The sequence below is a fragment of the Equus przewalskii genome, chromosome 1 (assembly GCF_037783145.1).
Source record: "Equus przewalskii isolate Varuska chromosome 1, EquPr2, whole genome shotgun sequence".
Lineage (NCBI taxonomy): Eukaryota > Metazoa > Chordata > Mammalia > Perissodactyla > Equidae > Equus > Equus przewalskii.
In genome coordinates, this window is record NC_091831.1 from 111,083,609 (window position 1) to 111,089,608 (window position 6,000).

Here is a 6,000-nt window from a genome sequence, read left to right on the forward strand (position 1 = left end):
AGAGACATTTTTCCAAAGAAGATATACAGATGGCCAACAGGCACGGGAAAAAATGTTCAACATCACTAATTATTAGGGAAATGCAGATCTAAACTACAATGAGATATTACGTATTTATTAATAAGTCATTTCATTAAAAAAACATTTATATAGCATCCTTAAGTATTTCAAACATCTCATGTTTTGGACATAGGATATAAGTTTGTATATTAACACTATTTCCATTAACTGTAACTTTACTGTATTTCTTTTATTAGAAGAAAAAGCCCCATTTCCTACACTAACTGCTATGGTCAAAAAAGGTCCCTTCATGGCATCTTATGAAGGTTGCCTTCAATGAACAATGTAGAAAATACACATCTCCAAAAAGGTGGGCAGGTAATCACAAAGCAAAGTAACTACTCCTCCCAACAGGACGGACAGGAACTATGTCTTTGTGTGCAAAGAGTCCTGAACTAGGTGTCTTTAAGAAAACCATTTTAAAGCTTTGCATTTCAATTTCCTCATGTGTAAAATGAACGGAGTAACTGACCTCAAGGATAGTCCTACTCAGGTTTAAAACTTCTATGAATCTATAACCAGAAGACAGAATCATAGTCACACCAGAAAAATAGAGTACTTACAGGCAACTGCCAAGGTAAATTTATTTTTTTATTTTACTTAGACACACACACTCTCTCGCTCTCTCTCTCTCTCTAAAACACTATGTGCCAGATGCTGGGTAGCGGACTGGGACCAAGACAGGAAGATATGAAGTATCTGGCACGTGCCAGTTGTAAAAAGAAAGGGGTAAAACAATATTCTTTAGAATAGCAGCTACAGGCGGGAGGTGTTGTGCCCACAGAACTGCCCTAAGATTGAAAGGGCATGGGAGAAGGAGACTCTGTTATGTGATGGTGTTTCACAAAATAATGGAGTTATGTGGAGAAAAGTCACTAGCCTCTAAGCTTCCAAAAGACAGAGACATGATTCTTGTCTTTGTAGCCCCTATACCTAGCTCAGCTCATAGTAGCCACAGTATGTACCTAATAAATGTTAGTTGACCATTTATCGATTTACTGATAACTAATTCATCCATACTCTGCTAACATACTCTGTGGTAAACACTTGGAGTCTTTGACCTTAAAGATCGAGTTCACAGCTAGTGAGAAAGAAAACAATGTCAAGGATAATATGCTATAGTCCACTGTATATAAAGTGCTTTGAGACCATTCAAAAAAACTGGGTGGGAAGACTTCAAAGGATAATACTTATTAAGCGCCTATGTGTTAGGCATTTTACATACTTTAATCCTCACAACAACTGTGAGTGAGTTTCACCTTCCCATTTTACAGATGACAAAACTGCAGCTCAACAAGATTAAGCAACTTGCCAAGGGTCCAACAAGTAAGGTAAGGCCAGAATTAAACAAAGCTATGTCTACTATACATACCATAATGTCTTTAATTTTTATATTTTATCTTTACATTCGCAGTCAGGGGAAGAGTGGGGACTGCCAAATCACCCAAAACTCTGTTGTCCTGAATCATCATGAAAAGAGCATCTAAGACCTTATCCAAGTATTTTTATTCGAAAAACCACTTATGAAAAAGTATTCACTCATAAAAATCAGAAAACTAATTTTTTAACAGCCACATAAACAATGTTTCTACATTTTGACCTACAGAAAAATAGATCCAAACAAAACCGTGCAACATGACTGAAGAACATAACCAGTAAGCATTTAAGAAAACAGACACTTGTAAATATCATTTCAAGTGCTTGGGTTGAAAAATTTAGGTATGATGCATAGATTTGGATTATTCCACTGACTGCATATTGAGAGAAACAGCAAATTCTTCCAGATTGTTTTTTGAGGGGAGAGAGGTCACTTAGAAATGATATAAAGTTTAATAAATACAACTGATTAAATGTTGCAAGTCAAAGACACTATAGGTACCCAAAAAACTTTAAGTGGACTGGACAAGTGGGATGAGAATGTGTTCCTTACACTTGTGACTACTAAGTACCCTTATTTAAGATTCCCCCCCCCAGATAGACCAGCCCTGAGCCAACATCCGCTGCCAATCCTCCTCATTTTGCTGAGGAAGACTGGCCCTGAGCTAACATCTGTGGCCATCTTCCTCTATCTTATATGGGGGAGGCCTGGCACAGCATGGCTTGATAAGCAGTGCATAGGTCCGTGCCTGGGATCCAAACTGGCGAACCCCCTGGCCACCAAAGCAGAGCACGCAAACTTAACCACTGCACTACTGGGCGGGCCCCAAGAAGATATTTTTTAAGTCAAGAAAAAAAGTGTAGGATTCAAGAGAGATAAAATAAAAGCAGCTTACAAAACCTCTGAAAAGGAATCAAAACACTCAATTTGCATCTCTGTGTAAACCCCTGAGGAACCAAGTAACGTCCACAGGATGGTGTACAAACTACTAAGCACACTAATGCTGGTTAACAAATATTGACACAGTAAAACTTTCTTACTTCACATTCTAATTTTGTAAATAGAGAGTCATTATTTCTTGAAGCTATTCTTGTTTTTGTTTTGTCAGGATTATTACTGTCTTTAAAGGGCTTCAGGTCATCTTTCGGGATTAGCACCATCATTAATACTGTATTCATTACATTAAAAATATGGTAAGTAACTCAGATTTTAAAGCAGGATCTAATTCCAAAGTGATTTCCACTAAACATACCAGGACAAGGCTTGCTTTTTATCTTCCTAAATTCTAACCTTTCTATGTGGCTTACAAAATAATCTAAGTAAGGGGACTTACTAGTCACAGGCATGAGATAAACACTTCTCAATTCATTCAACAAGATTTATTGCGTATCCACAGTCTTTGACACCTAACTTTTTAACAGTTGTACTGCTAAACTTTAGGTCATTTTCATTTGAAGGCCCCTACTCCTCCTCAAAAAAAATTTTGGAATAATGTGCGGCTTCCCTCTATATTGCAACCAGTGGAATGATTCAAAATTATGGGTCATATCCATATTCCTTCACGACTGATAGAGGGTAACTTCGGACTGCAAATCTCATATGCTATTACGTAGGTTGCATTTGCAACTGCACCCAAGCCACTTAATAAACACAAGTCCTAAACACAAGTCCAAATAGACTTTGTAATGTTTCTATTTTAGCACGCTCATAGGACATTTTAAAAAATTCAGACACTAAATTATCTTTCGAGGATTCTAAGCTTAATCAAACAGCGTCCATATTAAAATTATTTTTAACAATATTATGGGCTAAAGCATTTGCCACATTCAAATTCTGACTTTACCAACAAAAACCTCCACACCATGACAAGGAAAGAGTCCTTTTCATTTTCTCAACTGAAAAAGAAAAAAAAAAACAGGCCAACTGTTTGCAGGTTTGCATTTAACAGTCTCTGGCAAACTCACTAGCTCACGTTTAATTTCAGAATCCTGATGAGTAATCTGTGAACACAACCCTTAGGTCTGATTTCCCACTTCATCCGCACCCCCCACCCCCGCCGCCCCACCAGTCCACTTCCCAAGCCCCAACCCACCAAAGCCCACGTCTATATATTTCTTTACCAAGAAGGCCAAAACCTGGAAAACACCGAGAAAGAGCTCCCCTAGGAAGTAAAAAGCCAGCCCGAGGCTCAGGCCGGCTCCGCGAGCCCTACTCCAAGGAGGGGCCACTCTCGACGCCCCGCACGCCCCGCCCCGCTCTGGGCCCGCTCGGTCCCCTTGGGCGACAAAACCCTCCCTCCGGCGCTCTGCCAGGACTGACAGTTACGGCAGCAGCAGGCGCTGCTACCAGAGGCCTACTTCTGGCACCGGCCCCTCCAGACCACGCGCCCCAAACACTAGCCCCGACGGGGGTGGGGGTGTCCCTACCCTAGCCGAGCCAGCCCCGAAGGGTGGCCTGGGCAACAGAGGAGACTAAAGGAGGCGCCGCTCGGCCTCCCCGCCCAGGCCCCGTCCTCGGCCGCACTGACCTGTGGTCGCCCCCGCGCCTGGGCTGCGGCCCTCGCAGCAGCGGCCGCCTCACTGGTCGTCGTCGTCCTCGCCTGCCGCCTCCGCCCGCCACCGCCTCGTTCCCTGTCGCTGCCGCCACCGCCCGGGCTCATGCGGGACCCGCGCTTCCTTCTCCGGAGACCAAGGCCGGGAAAGGGGGCGTCGGGGCCGCTGAAAACCCCGCGCTCTCGCCAGCTGCCGCCGCGCCGCTGCCTATCCACACTGGGGACTCCGGGGCCAGCCTGGCCGGGGGAGGCTGCGAGCCGCTCCGAGCACAACCCCGAGGAGGAGCCGAGGGAGGCGCGCCGCCCGCGCCGTGAGCGCCGGGTCGGCAGAGGTGAAGCGCAAGTCGGCGGCGGCGGGGGCGGCGGATGGCTACGTAGCGGCGGGGTGCGCGAGTCAGAGGAGGGCGGTCTGTCGAGGTTTTGGCGAAGGGGATTCAGACTCTGTCGTCTCCTGCAGTCACCCCGAGCCCAGCACCACCATCTTGGGAAAAACGCGGATCTCGCGGCCGCGGCGCAAGCCGGGAGGACTGGCTGGGCGGGCCGAGTATCCCAGCAGGCAGCGCGCGTCGCCCGGCCAGGCTAGGGCTCCAGGCCAGGACGCAGGGACGCGGGGAGGTGCCGGGGCGCGCGCGGGATGGCGCAGAGCTCTGCCCCGCCCTCCTTCGCCGGCTCCGCCCCCCTCCTGCTTGCCGTCGTCGCCAGCGCAGGGGCCGTTGGGAAGGGGAAGTGGCTCGCCGTTCCTCGGAATCTCCTCGGGCTCGGTCGCCATTTTGAGGCTGAACAGCCTGGGCCGTTCCTCCTTTGAACCACTGGTGTTTGTGGCCCTACAGAATGAACGGGGTCCGCTCCGGAAACCCCCTAGAGGCCCTAGGAATGTTGGAGATCTTCCTGGTCTACCCAACGGAGGAACGTGCCGGAATTTGGACGCTCGGGATTTTGTGGGGGGAGGAATCGGTCCGAAAGTCGCCGAGGGGGCTTTGATAGCCCGCAGTCCCCGCGGCGGGGCGGAAGCCTCCGGATATTAGGTCTCCAACCCCTTTGTTCGTCGGGCTGCTTTTGTAAGCACTGTAGAGATAGCCCGAGAGAGCGGGCCAGCTTTCAGAGGACCAAGGTCATCTGCTTAGGCCTCTTGCCAACACTTGATGTATCACTGGTTTACAAGAAGGTAAAAGCCCTTGTCCTGCAGGTTTGACCTTTGGTAGGTTGCCGATACAGAGAAAGTGGCCTCTTGGTTGACCCCAGCTGGATAGAGGCTGATTTTGGTCCGCTTGACGACTGAACTGAACCCATTTAAACCCATGCGTCTTCATATTTAGTACAAAGGTTACCCTTTTTTTTTAAAGGTTTTTTTATGGCTCCGCAACACTTAATAGCAAAGTATAATGGAATCACTAACAATTCATAGTCTTAACGGGTTGCAACTTTGCCGATCCCATTCGTTTAGTATTCAAACTTTTTATATCAACACTTGTACATAGCAGTGTATTTAGCTGTCATTCTTAGAACATCTTTTTTATGTAGTCAGGGAAATATATATACACTGCTTCCCAACAATAACTAACTATAAAAAATTTTACCAACTATAAAAAATAAGCTAGTGGAATTTAAATTATTCTAGGACAACTCATGACAAATGGCAGTATTAAATCATGTCCAATTTTAACTCAGTTCCTTATTTTTTTATTTCTCCCGTTGCAGATTTTCATTTAGAAACTATTTGCAATTCTATTGTATGGAATAGACTAGTTAAAATCATGGTCTTTTAAGGAATTATCTTTGCATATTATCAGAATAGGCAAATGAGAATGAAAAGCTTTAAAGACTTCATTAAAGTAGTTAAATAATTGTTACTACAATATCTGGCGTGTGAAGATACTTTTAGCTGTTCTATTTCCTCTAGAAATTGAATAAATGAAGTGTAACTTTATAATAAGCTGGTATATCCAAATGTGGCAGAAATCTCTGAGTTCCAAAAAATCAAAGGCTCAAGATAAATAAATCTGCTCTTAAA

The 6,000-nt window shown here is 45.2% G+C and overlaps 1 protein-coding gene across 11 annotated transcripts in view; it reads right to left on the reverse strand.

The window, feature by feature from the left end:
* Positions 1-4,683, reverse strand: part of UBE3A (ubiquitin protein ligase E3A) — a 95,354-nt gene extending 90,671 nt beyond the window's left edge. The window contains exons 1-2 of one of the 11 annotated variants that reach the window (XM_070572005.1): positions 3,559-3,798; positions 3,282-3,333 (exon numbers count right to left, since the gene is read on the reverse strand). The gene's annotated coding sequence lies outside the window, so the exon portion shown is untranslated. Of the gene's footprint in view, positions 1-3,281; positions 3,334-3,558; positions 3,799-3,965 lie in introns of those variants that run through there. The other 10 variants (XM_070571985.1, XM_070572042.1, XM_070572015.1 and 7 more) reach the window with 10 other exon arrangements.
* Between the last annotated feature and the right edge of the window lie 1,317 nt (positions 4,684-6,000).